The sequence below is a fragment of the Lacerta agilis genome, chromosome 10 (genome assembly GCF_009819535.1).
Source record: "Lacerta agilis isolate rLacAgi1 chromosome 10, rLacAgi1.pri, whole genome shotgun sequence".
NCBI classification, from domain to species: domain Eukaryota; kingdom Metazoa; phylum Chordata; class Lepidosauria; order Squamata; family Lacertidae; genus Lacerta; species Lacerta agilis.
Window position 1 is genome coordinate 42793854 of NC_046321.1, and position 13824 is coordinate 42807677.

The 13824-nt window shown below is 42.7% G+C and overlaps 1 protein-coding gene across 9 annotated transcripts in view; it reads right to left on the bottom strand.

The window, feature by feature from the left end:
* Positions 1 to 13555, bottom strand: part of CNOT2 (CCR4-NOT transcription complex subunit 2) — a 55464-nt gene extending 41909 nt beyond the window's left edge. For 6 of the 9 annotated variants that reach the window (XR_004427502.1, XR_004427504.1, XR_004427503.1 and 3 more), the window contains exon 1: positions 13421 to 13514. The gene's annotated coding sequence lies outside the window, so the exon portion shown is untranslated. Of the gene's footprint in view, positions 1 to 12809; positions 12894 to 13420 lie in introns of those variants that run through there. The other 3 variants (XM_033163432.1, XM_033163431.1, XM_033163427.1) reach the window with 2 other exon arrangements.
* Between the last annotated feature and the right edge of the window lie 269 nt (positions 13556 to 13824).

Genomic DNA, 13824 nt, shown 5'->3' on the forward strand with positions numbered 1-13824 from the left:
TGGTGCAGTACAGGCTGCAAAGAAGGCTCATATCACAGCTTGGATTGCTTCTTCTAATAGCAAACTGGCAAAATTATTTCACAGTCTGGAGGATACTGACTCCCAATCTAGGGAACTTTGGTGCATTCAAGGACCTGCTGTGACCAACTGGCTACACAATTTGAGGACAGGGTTGCTTGACTTCAAAGTGACCTTGACTCTTCAATTATTGTAGTTCCACATGAAGTATCCAAAACCAGAGTTGGTGATGTGCTGTGGGATTGGTTTCAGCTTGTATAGGCAACTGGTAATACAGTACATCCAACCATATGCCCTCCTAACCCTGTCCCCAACTGGCTTATTAAATCTAAGGCTTGACTGCTTAGCTCCAAAGCATGGTTAACACTTCCCATGGTGCAGCCTCTCCTTTAAAAAAAACCCGGCTCTGGATCCCTTGGGCTGGAATATATTGTACTAAATATCCCTTCTTGGGGGAGGTGGCAGACAGGATTGTAGTGGGACAGCTGCAGACATTCTTGGATGACAGAAATTCTTTAGATCAGCTCCAATCTGGGTTCAGGCCAAGGCATGGGATTGAGTCTGTCTTGGTCACCCTGATAGATTACCTTTCCAGAGAGTGGAACAAGGGGAATGTGACCTTACTCCTGCTTCTTGATCTCTCTGAAAGTTTTGGTACCATAGACCATAGTATCTTCCCAGAATGGTTCTATGGAATGGGAACTGGAAGCATTGAATTGTCATTGTTCCTGTCTGACCTTCAGGACAGAGTCCAAAGAACAGAACTAAAAGAGTGCTTTGGGGGGCCTCAAGCAGTTACACTATGACACTACTCTATTCCCAGTGCTACTTAATATTTACCTGATGCCACTGGGAGCAGTCTTTAAAAGAATTTTGAGGCAGGGTGACATCATACACTGATGACACTCAGCTCCATTTCGCCATAACACCTGAATCAACAAAGCTAGGCAGGCCCTGGACCAATGCCTGGTGAAGTGGTGGGATGGATAAAGGAAAGTAAGCTGAAACTGAACCTTGGCAAGACCGAGGCACTGTGGGTGAGTGGCTCCTATGTCCAGAAAATTAGTCCTAGATGGGTTTACTCTTCCCCTGCAGGAGAAAGTACATAGTTTGAGTGTTCTTCTAGATCCAGCTTTGTCACAAGAAATCCAGCGAGCCTTGATGGCTGTAAGCACCTTTTACCAGCTGCAAATGGTGCAACAGCTACAGCAATTCCTGGAATGGGAGACCTCAACCACACTAGTTCAGGCATTGGTACTTCATCATTAGATTACTGCAATGCACTCTATGTAGTGCTTCCCTGTGGCAACACTCACAGTTTGGAACCAGTGTTAGAAAGTGAGATATAAAAGCTAGGAGCCAAACTGCTAGAAAGATAAGCCATATTCAAGTTACTGATGTGAGTGGTTTCCACATTATTATGATGTGGTTAAATGCTTCTTCGTGAGCAATGTGGAACTAGAATGGTGTGTTCAACCTGGAGTAGAATCAGAAGGTTTAGCAAACCTTACAGCAGAAGGCTGACACTATGACTGTTCTATGCAACTCCATAAGCTGTCCCTTAAGGGCATTGGACTTAAAAGGAAGCAGGTGTAAATGTTATCAAGACCAGGAATAGAAGAGGAATGGATTCCAAGGCAGACTCATTTGATCAATCTGGGCTAATCATAACAGTACATGTAGTTTAATCTCATTTATCATATATACAATCAACTACCAAAGGCTTTCAACGTAACTGTAGGGGAAGATATAAAAGTGATCTTGAGCTGTAAACATGAGAGGGGAGATGCTCAGGTGGTGTTGCATACATTTCTTACTGGTGGTGCAGTCAATATCAAATCAAATGATACAAGCACACTCATAATGATGGTCTATGCTCTCACTCTAACCGTCAAAAGGCAGATTGGTTCAAGCAGATATTCAACAGGTTCAACAGCGTAAGGAAGATCATGCACAAAATTTGAATTCCAGACTCTCTCAAACATGTTCTAACATGTTCTGCCAACACACGCTACCTTACAGAGCCTCAAAACAAGTTCTCTTCAGGAAAGTTCTTAGGACTGATATGCTCGACCTATTTTCAATTGGAGATAACAAAACCTTGAATTCTGATACAGAAAGGGATGCTACAACTTTCATCCAACCCATTGTCCACTCTGGAAAGAAGATACCTAACTGTACACAGTCATGTAAGGCTCTACAATCACCTTGCCACCAAAACAACCCAGATCATCTGAATCCTTACAGCCGAAGTCTTCAACTTTTTTCAAACCCAGGCTCCACCTTAACCAGACATGCATCTGAGGATCCATTTCTTAATTTTCTTTATCATTTGTGGTAGTGCTGCTGTTGTATAAGGTAAAACTAGTGCTGCTGTTGTAATCTACCTTTGCTCAGACTATGTCCAGCAATGAGTCCCAACCCATCAGCTGAATACTACACGTCTAAACTGTCTGATCAAAGGAGTAATTTTTGCTGCATATGATTGGTACCGTCTGAAACAAAACAAAAAGAAAATGTGTACAGTACAGTCCACCATTTGTACAGTCCACTGGCCCACTGATAAACTCTTCCAGACTAGTTTTCATGGTGAAAAAAAACTGTAAGCTACGATTTTATACAGTACAGCCCTTAGTCCATTGTGAAGATCAAGGACACAAAGAATGAAACAACCCAGCATATCTATAAACTACTTCCCAATGCTTGTTTCCTTTCCTCTTCATTCTGCACATGTATTTTCTTTGCTGAAAAATGGAACAACTGTATGAAAGCAGGTAAATTTTAGTTTTTATTCTATAAAAGCATCCGCCCACACCACATGGGAAGAGAAGCAAAGAAATGTGGTAGATTGCAAATAACAACCAAACCACATTAAGTTATTGGGGTAATGAGTAAAACAGTGATTCTTATATTTTGTAGTGTTTTCAATACTGCATATGAACAACTGCTGTACAAACTGCTCCAGTAACTTATTTCTAGGTAAACACTCTGCTCATAAAATTTAAACTAAAAAGTTTAGCATCTCCCAAAAGTATATGTACTAGATGGTATTTCCTTCTTTGACACAACCCTCCCAAAAAATTCAGTGGGAATGTGACCAGCTTCACCTTTAAAGTGTGCCTGTTCCAACTAGAGTTGTAGCTAAGCTTCTTCTGGTACTTTGAGAACATGAAATATATTGGGTGATATCCACTGTTAGTCATACTCAGAACTGACTCACCAAAAATCAATCCTACTGATTTCAGTGGAACTCCTGAGCATGCTAGTTTGGTATCACCTATTATGTATAACAGCGGATAAAATTGGTTAAGTATGGTAAATATATATATATATATATATATATATATATATATATATATATATATATATACATACACACACACACACACACACGCGCGCAGTCATACCTCGTGTTGCATACGCTCCATGTTGTGTACGTTCGGGATACGCACTCCCGCCCCCCGGAAGTGTTTTCCGGAGCTCGCGCAAGCACCGTATGCGCAGAGCGCTTCTGCGCACTTCGCGCATGCACAGAAGTGCTCGAATCGCGCGACTTCCAGGGTTTTTTTTTACTTGCGTTCGAGTTACGCATGGCGACCCGGAACGGATCGCGTGCGTAACCCAGGGTTCCATTGTATTTCACAATTAAGAAACTAAAAAAGAAAAGATCAACATTGTAACAAACAAAAATTAAGTTATGTTATCTGAGCTTAGAAGCATTTTCACACATAAACAAAAAATCCTTTCTGGAGAAAAAGCTCAAAGATATAAACACCACCACAATGTAATTAAGAAGTTGCAATAAATTTGAATATCAAATACTCTTTATAATACTATCCGCTGTTTCTTCACACAGCAAGCATCAACATAACTGAGTAAATAATGATGACTACCGGTAATTCTATTCCAATCCCAGTAAATATATTTTTTCTTAAAACAACAGTACAACTTGTTCTATTTATCTAAACAGTATTTGTGTCTGAAAGACCAACTGCTTCCTATTCTGAATTTTTATGGCAAGCCTCAAGGTCTTCAGAAAATGGAAGGTTTGAATGAAAGCGGCTTCTCAACTCTTTTCACATATTTATGAATCTAGTCTAGTCAAACGCTCTGCAATGCAGGAATATCAACTAAAGCATCCATCACAGATGGCCATCCAAACTCTGCTTTAAAACCTCCAACTTCCAAAGGGCTCCCATTCCACTGTCAAACAGCTCTTACTGTCAGAAGGTTCTTTTTTATGCTTAGTCTGAATCTCCTTTCTTGTAACTTGTAACTTCTTGTCAACATCCTTCTTAAATTCTGGTGGCCAAAACTGGACACAGTACTCCAGGTGTGGGCTGGCCGAGGCAGAATACAGCGAGACCATTACTTCCCTTGAGTAGGCAGGACACTAGACTTCTGTTGGTACAGCCTAGACTACCATTAGCTTTTTTTTTGCTGCTGCATCACACTCATGTTTAGCTCTTGTTTAGCTTGTTGCCTAACTAAAATTCCTCAATCCTTTTCACATGTACTACTGGCAAGCCAAGTTTCCCCCCATCTTATATTTGTGCAGCTGGTTCTTCCTGCCTAAGTGTAGAACCATGCATTTGTCCCTACTGAAATTCATTTTGTTAGTTTTGGCCCTGTTCTCCAATCTATTAAGGTCATCTTGAATCCTTGATTATGTATTCTACACCCTCCCAGCATGGTGTCTTCTGCAAATTTGCTGAGCATCCCCTCAATTCCTTCATCCAAGTAATTTATAAAGATGTTGAACAATGGGCCCAGGACAGAACCCTGCAGTACCCCACTTGTCACTTTTATCCAGGATGACAAGAAACTATTAGTGAGCACTCTTTGGGTTTGGTCAGTCAAGCGGCTACCAATCCACCTAACAGTAACTTTGTTCAGCCCCTATTTTACCAGCTTCTCAGCAAGAATATCATGGAGGACTTTGTCAAAAGTCTTACTGAAAGAAAGATACACTACATCTACAGCATTACACTGGTCCTCCAAGCTTGTAACTCTATCCAAAAAGAGATTTGTCTGTTATGACTTGTTTTTGAGAAACCCATGCTTGCGTCTTAGTAATCACAACTTTTCTAAGTGCTCATAGACCATTTAATTATCTGTTCTAGGAGTGCAGATGTCGAGCTGACCAGTCAGTAGTTACATAGGTCTACTTCCCCCCCTTTTTTGGAGATGCATACATTTGCCCGCCTCCAATCTGCAGGGACCTCACCTGTCTCCAGAAATTCTCAAAGATTATAGACAGGCTCTGAGATTACATCCACAAGCTCCTTTAGTACCCTTGGGTGCAGCTCATCAGGTCCTGGAGATCTGAATTCATTTAAAGTAGTTAGGTGTTCCCTTACTATCTCTTTTCCTATTGGGTTGAAGCTCTCTCCTTGCATCATTTATTATGTTATCACCAGGTTGGGCACTGCTTTCCTTTTAAGTGAAGACAAAGGTAAAGTACATGTTGAGTAGTTCCACCTTCTCTCTGCCAGCCAAGCGCATTTCTCCATGGAGAGGACCTAATACATATTCTTTCTTTCATTTGCTTTTTCAAACATGGTTGAAGAAACCTTTTTAAATTATTTTTAACCTCTCTTGAAGGCCTGAGCTCATTCTGAGCTTTGGTCTGCTTGACCTTCTCCCTGCATTTGTTGGCTGCTCGTGTATATTCTTACTTTGTGATTTCCCCTTTCTTCCATTTCTTCTACATGCCCTTGTTAAATATCAACTCATCTGTAGCCACATTAGTTTCTTTAGATGCCTCCCACTTTCCTTTTTTGTTGGAATTGTGTGTATTTGGGCCTTCAATATTGGACTCCCTTCTCTTTGAATATTTCTGACCATGGGATCTCACCCAGAGGTTCCTTAAGCATTTTGAAATCTGCCTTCTTAAAGTCCAGGGTGCATGTCCAACTACACTCAGATTTCCCTTGCCTCTATCATGAAACCCAAGAGGACATGATCACTTCCTCTCAAGGTTCCCAGTACTTCCACTTTGTCAACCAGTTCCTCCATTAGGTTCAAGACACATGATCCCCTTGTTGCTCTTCAAGCTTCTGGGAAATGAAATTGTCAGCGAAGAAATTGAGGAATTTGTTGGACTTTACATTCTTGGCTGAGATTGAGTTCCAACAGATTTCAGGGTAGCTGAAGTATCCCATGATTACTTTATCTCTCCTTTTTGAGTGTTTGGTAATGTGCTCTAGGAAGGCAACGTTCATATTTTAAGTTCCAGTATCTTCTTTATACTATTATTCTAGGAAGATGAAAGTGTTTTCATATCAGATTGATTTCATGAATGAAATCCAAATACACATTCCTAATTAATTTATTTCAAATAAGAACAAATATATTTCAAATCCTAATGGGCTTGAACAGTGTTAGAAAGTGGGATAGAAAAGCTAGGAGCCAAATGGCTTTTGGGACCTAGGTTGTGGGAGTCAAAACAGAATGTCTAGTCACCATGGGGGCGGGTGTCGGCAACTCTATTTATTTTCTTTCCAGTAGCACCTTAGGTGCTACTGGAAAGAATTTCCTATTTTGTTTCGACTATGGCAGACCAACACGGCTACCCACCTGTAACTGGATCTATTTATTTTGATAAGCATGAAATAATACACAATTCACTTAAGTGACACATTGTTAATATCAATTTTTAGCAGAAATTGTTAATACATGTTTAACTTGGTGTTCACAATAAAAATATTGGTACCATACTTCATTTTTTCCAAACACTCTACTCTTTATCGTTAAACTCTTTGACATATTGTCTACCCTTAACATATACTTTGAGGTTTCAAAGCACATGCATTTCAGTAATCCTTGAATGTCAGCCAGGTGTAAAAAATAGCACCCAGACTTTTTAAGGTTCTCGCAAATGAAGAACCTTTAGGTGCAAAATGCACCTGGCGCCCTGCTAATTTTGAACCCTGGACTTAAAGCTTAAAGCTTTCCAAGATACGAAAAACTAATGTCTCTTGTTAAATTTTACTATACACACTCTGCACTACACTCTCCCTGGCACTTAGAGGGTCTATTCCTTTTATTCTTGTGCAACTTAACAATGCCAACCAATTTCAAGGTCACATGAAATATAGAAACCTTCCATCTTCATCAAAATTATCTTTTAATGTACAGTGATAACACAGGGCTGTCCATTTTCTGTACCTCTAACAGAAAATGGATGTGCAGGCATTAACAGGTGACAACATCTATCTCTATACTATGAAAAGGTGTATCTGCATATTGCATACCAAAAGCACACTAGTAGGCCAGGCAGAGGTTCGTTTGGCTACTTGGCAGCATTATAAACAGGTTCTGTTTTTACATACTTTAGTTCAAAAGAGCCTCCTAGCATTTGTATACTTCATAACCCAAATAACTGTTTTAAAAATCATCAATACAGTCCCTCTGGCAAGACAAGGAAATTGTATGAGCTATGTACAGAGGCTCTCCAACTGAGTTGCATTCAAGGCCTACAGATTTATTTAGTTTGAGGATGAATATTTAAAAAAATGAAAACAGAATTCTAGTATACAATTTTATTCAGAGAAGAGGTCCAACCCTTAAATCAACTCCTCACAACCCAGAAGTGTTTGAAGGAAGCATGCAGCTTATAATCACCTGAAAGAACAGTCAGATATTTTTCTGATCAGAAAGTCTGTCCTGTTATTTGTAACAACCAAATGGCACACAATTTCCATAGAAAGATGGGATATAAATTATTGTAATAAATAAAATCACAGGAAGCCCCAAAGTTGATTTTAGAACCAAGGGTGATATCCAAACAAGTGTGGCTTAACCACACCCATTGAAAACTACGGCTACCTTAAGCTTATTTATTTCAGTGGATCTAATCAGAGTATTGCTTAGTTAGATACAACCCTGAATACCGGTACATAAAGTTAAACTGGATGTTCTGTAATGTTTTTAAATCTAAATGAATAAATTTGCTAGTTTAGCTTTTCAATAACCTAATTTGAGAGTACTTAATGTAAACAAAAGTATTACCAGTCAAAATGTAAACAACTTTTTAACTGTATGTGTATGCTAAAAAGGCAAGTTTAAATGGCAGACATATCTGAGTCCCAACACACAAGACTACTACTTGTGTACATCAGAGCTTTGCATTGTCCACTACTCTGAAATAAATAGAAGCTTTTTATCACAAGGAACCTGCAGGGAGGCCAAATCCTATGCAAAATTTTGAATTAGGTTGCAAATCTTTCTGTTACCTGTAAAAGTACAATTTTGACTTTTAAAGCTAGTTCAAATGTGCCAAGAGGTTTAAGGATGTCACAGGCTACTTGTTTAGCATTTCAATTTCATCACTAAAACAGTTCAATAACAGTATCAACTCTGATCGATACCCGAGGCTGCAAGTTATATCCACTCACCTGGGAGTAGCACCACTGAACTCAATGGGGCTCATTTCTGAGTAGGCATATATAGTGTATTTCATACATAATTGCTAAAAACAGAAGCAACAAGCTAAAGTGATAAATTAAAAGTGCTCAGGTGAACGTACAAACAGAAATGGGTCGAATCTCCATAATATATTGACTTGACTATTCACTACCCTCTTTGACATTCTAATACTATTTCTTCATTCTGTGAAGACATCTCATTATAAGAACAACTGTTATCGCCTTCACCCTCATGAAATTTCATGTCTAGTGTGTCACAATGTGTGCTGAGATACCTTAACAAACCAGGAAGTGCAGGAGAGGAGGACAAAGACAGCCTCAAGTATTATATACTGTCTACAGAGAAAGCAACTCCATGTGAAAGTAACATGTAAACAGCACGTTACTTAAGTAGTACATAAATATTTGATTATACATGTTCTGGGAAATTGCAGTCAAATCAGTACATGGAATTTTATTGCCTGTAAATATTACATAATTAGACCAAATTATTATCTAATATATTAATTTCATCATAAATAACCATTACATGTTCATCTTAAGTTGCCTTAAATAGCCTTTTAAAAAAGAGAAAGAAACTCACACTTGCATTACTCTGAAACTACAGCAAACAATTCTATGAAGGACTTAAGAAATAAAGAAATAAAGAAACAGTGATGGTCACAGTGTGATAACTCCAGGAATATCTATTTTGAATCCTTGAAAGAAACTTGATTTTAAATCATTAATTTTTGTATTTCAGATACTCTAGTGAACATGGAATGCACTTCTCTGCATGTTTACTCAGAAATAAGTGTAACTGAATTAAAGTGGGTTTACTTCCAGGTACATGTACAGAGACGCGGGTGGCACTGTGGGTTAAACCAGAGCCTAGGGTTTGCTGATCAGAAGATTGGCAGTTCGAATCCCCGCAATGGGGTGAGCTCCCGTTGCTCGGTCCCTGCTCCTGCCAACCTAGCAGTTCGAAAGCACTTCAAAGTGCAAGTAGATAAATAGGTACCGCTCCGGTGGGAAGGTAAACGGCGTTTCCGTGCATTGCTCTGGTTCACATGACCTGGAAGCTGTACACTGGCTCCCTCAGTCAATAAAGCGAGATGAGCACCGCAACCTCAGAGTTGTCCGCGACTGGACCTAATGGTGAAGGGTCCCTTTACCTTTACCTTTTACATGTACATAGAATTGCAGTTTTAATAAGCAAAGAGGAAAGTATCTCCATGGCAAATTGTAGACATGCACAGTACTGCTCTGCAAATGAAGTAACTGCCACAACTTATGACTTCCAAGTAATGTATAGTTGGATCCAGAGTTCCCCTGAGTGGAACAGGGCGCACAGGATTCTCCTCTTGCTTTCTGTGAATTCTATCCTTCCTCCGGAAAGTCTATTCCAGAGGGCTGAGAGACCCTTCTGAACAGTGTGTGAAGTGGTGTGGGAGTCTGCACTGAGAATCATCCTCCTCCCACCCCAGTTCCATCAGCAGGAGCCTCCAATGGATTGCAGTCCCTTCCATTTATAGAAAAGCCAACTCTGAATCCAACTCTATGCATTAACGATGGACAATATCAATCATGTTATATATTAGTAATCCCAGAAAATGTCATCAACTCCATGCAACTTTTAATTACTCGAGTTTAACAGATACGTTGTTTGTACTCAAGGTTAGAGTCTTTTAAACAGTTCAAAATTTTGTGCAGGGAATCCATGCACAAGTCTCACCATGGAAAACCTAACTTTACAGTATAAAAATATCCACCAGAGACATCAGAAGAGCTCTGCTTCAGTTACATGAGTATCTGACAACTTTTCAGGGAGCATCATTGAAGTACAACTTTTTGAGTTTAAGAACAAACTATTCCTGATAATTACTAACAATTTTCTGCAGTTACTTTAGTACATAAATCTAGACGTCATGTCTTGCTTAAAATGAGAAGAAACCTCAAAGGCAGTGGTTTTCAACCAGTGTGCCATGGCTCCCGGGGTGCCTTGAATGATCGTCAGGAGTGCTGCAGGCAACACTGGCCTCTGTCCCTCTTTCCTTTCTTCCCTCCTCTGACGCCCTGTTGCATCTGTGCCTCCAAAAGAAATGCACAACTGTTTGTTACAGCATCCCTGGTTACAAGCTCCTCAGGTGAATGGGGCTGGCCAGGGGGTGCTTCCCAAGTCCTGTAGGGCAGTGTGAGAAGGCACCTCTTTGGGGCAGGGGGGGGCAGCTCAGAAACCAGGGGGCGGCAGCTGCTGCTGCCCAGAGGACTCTCAAGGAGAGGGGATAGGAAGCTGAGGGAACACTCCACAAGGGAGCATGTTTGAAAAGGGGTGAGGGGCTGACTCTGCAGGCAAAGGGTGACATAACTGGGCTCCTAAGACCCACAGAAAGAATGGAGCTGGGTCAAAGGAGCTGTGGACTCAAAAAGGTTAAAAACCTTTACTCTAAGGCATAACTAATGGTGATGGATGGAAAAATTTCCAGTGCTTTGTTTTTCTTGGGAAAATTTCCCATTTAAGAAGTCCATCAGCAACAATGTAAGGATCCCAGTTGCAAAAAATATTAGGCAAGTTTTTAGCTTTGCTCACTAAATACAAGTAAAATAAACAGTGTGTAATTAGATCAAACTTTATGACATCAGAAAAATTACTGATGAAATCATCCCCATTTGCACGCATAAAAATTCCAGAAAAATATTCTATTCAATTTCTTTCTGAAAAAGCCACATCACTGATATTTTATCAAGAACAAGAAGAAAGTCATGATCTGTAATAATTTTCTGAAGTCATTGAAGTAGAAGTTCACCCTCACAAAAACAATCAGAGTAGCTTTTAGAACTTACACTACATGGACTTTGGTAGAATCTATGCATGTCTCATTAAGAGCTGAATACCCATTTCTGATTATTATTTTTTTAAAAAGGTATTACCTGCTTGACATTTTACGTCCTACTGTATTAGAAATCTATTGGTGTGCATTAGTTATACAATTTTCAGTATCCAGCCATATCAGTAACATTTGTTCTTTATTAGCTTTCATTTAAAAATGATTTTTCTTAAACAATGGTATTTAAAAGATTTCCCTGCACACATTCATGGCATCTTTAAGAACAAAGCTGACAATTTCTATTTCAGGAACACCAATGTTTGTTGTTGTCTTTCACCAAATAGTAAATGAAGTGAACAGTGTTTTTAGAAATGATTTGTGCTTTATGATCAGATGTATTATTTTGTGTATCATATCAAAACAGCTTCCATATAGTCTTTTAATGCTGATTACTCTGTGTGTGTGTACAGATTAAATTAATTACCAGCGGCAAAAGAAGACAGACTTTCCACTCCCCTCCCCAAATATTTCAAAAGTAACTAATGCTCAGTATTACTCCCACCATAAGTAAATTAGGGATTGAAAGTAGAAAGCTCAGCAGACTCACAAAACTGTTTCTGAATCTTACAGCCTATACCTAAAATCTAGATGCCAGCAGGCCACACAGGACCAAAACAACCAGCTGCCTGGGATGCTTACAACTCCCCTATAAAGTTTACAAGAGCATGTTAAGGTCTACAATATGGTACTCTGGAATGCCACATCACATATATTAATACAAGAACCACCACGCAATTGTAAGAATCAGCATGATATTTGCTTAAAAAGCAGGGGCTAGGCAAGGGAAGCTTCAATGCACCCACTGTGTTTTAACATGATCAGTTTTGCAGGTTGCAGGTTGCCACGACTGAAAGATGTGCTACATACAAGGCCTCAACTTCGAACTTAAAAAAAAAAAAAGCAGCCAGGTATCAAAACTCCTTAATGGCCCAAACCATCTCAGTCTCATAAAAAAACCTCACTCCTGCTCACTAAACGTTGACAGGATCGGCCACATTATTACACACAGCTTCAACGCGAACAAAGGGCAGCCTTGCCACTTCCTCCAGGGAGCTGCTTCTCCACCCCACCCCACCCCACCCCAAATGCAATGTTACTATTTACACACACACACACAAACACACACACACACAAACAAAAGCGTTATCAGTTTACCGCGGGGGAACTGCAGTGCACGCTCCAGAGCGAGCAAAACAAAAACAAGCCCATCCACGCAAGAAAGACCTAGTCCTGGAAGAGAGCGAAACCGCTCAGTCGCAAGTTTGTTCTGCAAACCTCGTCGGGGGCCGGAAGGAGGCTCTTCGCAGCCGCTGGGTCGTACGGCTGCGGCGAAACCCCCCACACCCCCGCCAGCAAATGCAAAGGGAGCCCCCCTTCTCCATCCCGGGCCTTCCATCCTAATACAGAGGCCGCCGAGGCCGCCTCCCGCTTAGGACGAGAGAAAGACGCGAGGCGGCGGGAAGGGGCAGAGAGCTCTGCTTTGTCGCTTCCTTACCCGGAGCCTCAGGCATCAGGGGGGACGCGGCGCTCGCACCCGGGTGGCATAAAGGGCAGCAGCGCGGGAGGCGGGAAAGAGGGAGAAGAGCGGAAGCGGCCGCGACTAGGCCGAGCGGCGGCTGGGCGGGAGGCGCAGGCAGGACCGGACCCCAGTCAGCCGGCGGCGGGAACGGAAGCTGCGGGCCCAGGGGAGGAGCGGCCGGGCAGAAGCAGGACGCGGCCCTGACGGGCCTCCGCGGTGCCGCCTCCCGCGGCGGGGCTTCCCACCCACCCCCTCCTTGCTCCGGGCCGGGCCTCGGGGCTGCCCGCTCAGAGCTTGCGCGTCGCCTCGCTCGCCCTCCTCCTCCTGTTCCCCTCACGCATCTCTTCTCCTCCTCCTCCCCCCCCCCGCACTCCCTGCTCCTCTCCCTCAGAGAGAGAGAGAGAGAGAGAGAGAGACAAAAGCAAACGGAAACCGAGCGGGAAGAAGCGGGCCGCGGCCAGCCCGAAGCGGGCCGGAGCCGTCGGGAAGGCCTCCCCCGGCGCCCGCGAGCTCCCCCGGGAGCTGCCGAGCTGGGCCGCGGCGCGGGGGAGAGGCGGCGGGGGGAAGGAGAATCGGGCCGAACTCACCGCATGAATTTTCTTGTCCCGAGGATCCAAGATGGCTGAGCACCCTGCACGGAGGATGCTGGGGGAGCGACCTTTACCCTCTGACCCCGCCGCTGCCGTCGTGACCTCGCCGCCGCCGCCCGGCAGCAACTGCGGGACCAGCGCTCGATGCCGGCAAGCAGGCGCCTGTCGTCCGCCAGAGCCTCCGAGGGGGGAAACGCGGCCTCTCTTCTTCGGGCGGGCGCGGAGGAGTCTCGCTCACGCGGCGCGGAGCCCGGTCGGCGGGAGGCGCTTGCGGGCCCGACGAGGAGGATGTCGGCGACGCTGGCAGGCCCCGCAGTGGAGAGAGCGGCCTTGTGGGAGAAGAAGAGATCCCGAGACATCCGGGGGAAGCGGGGCGGGCGGGCGGGCGGGCGGGCGGGGGG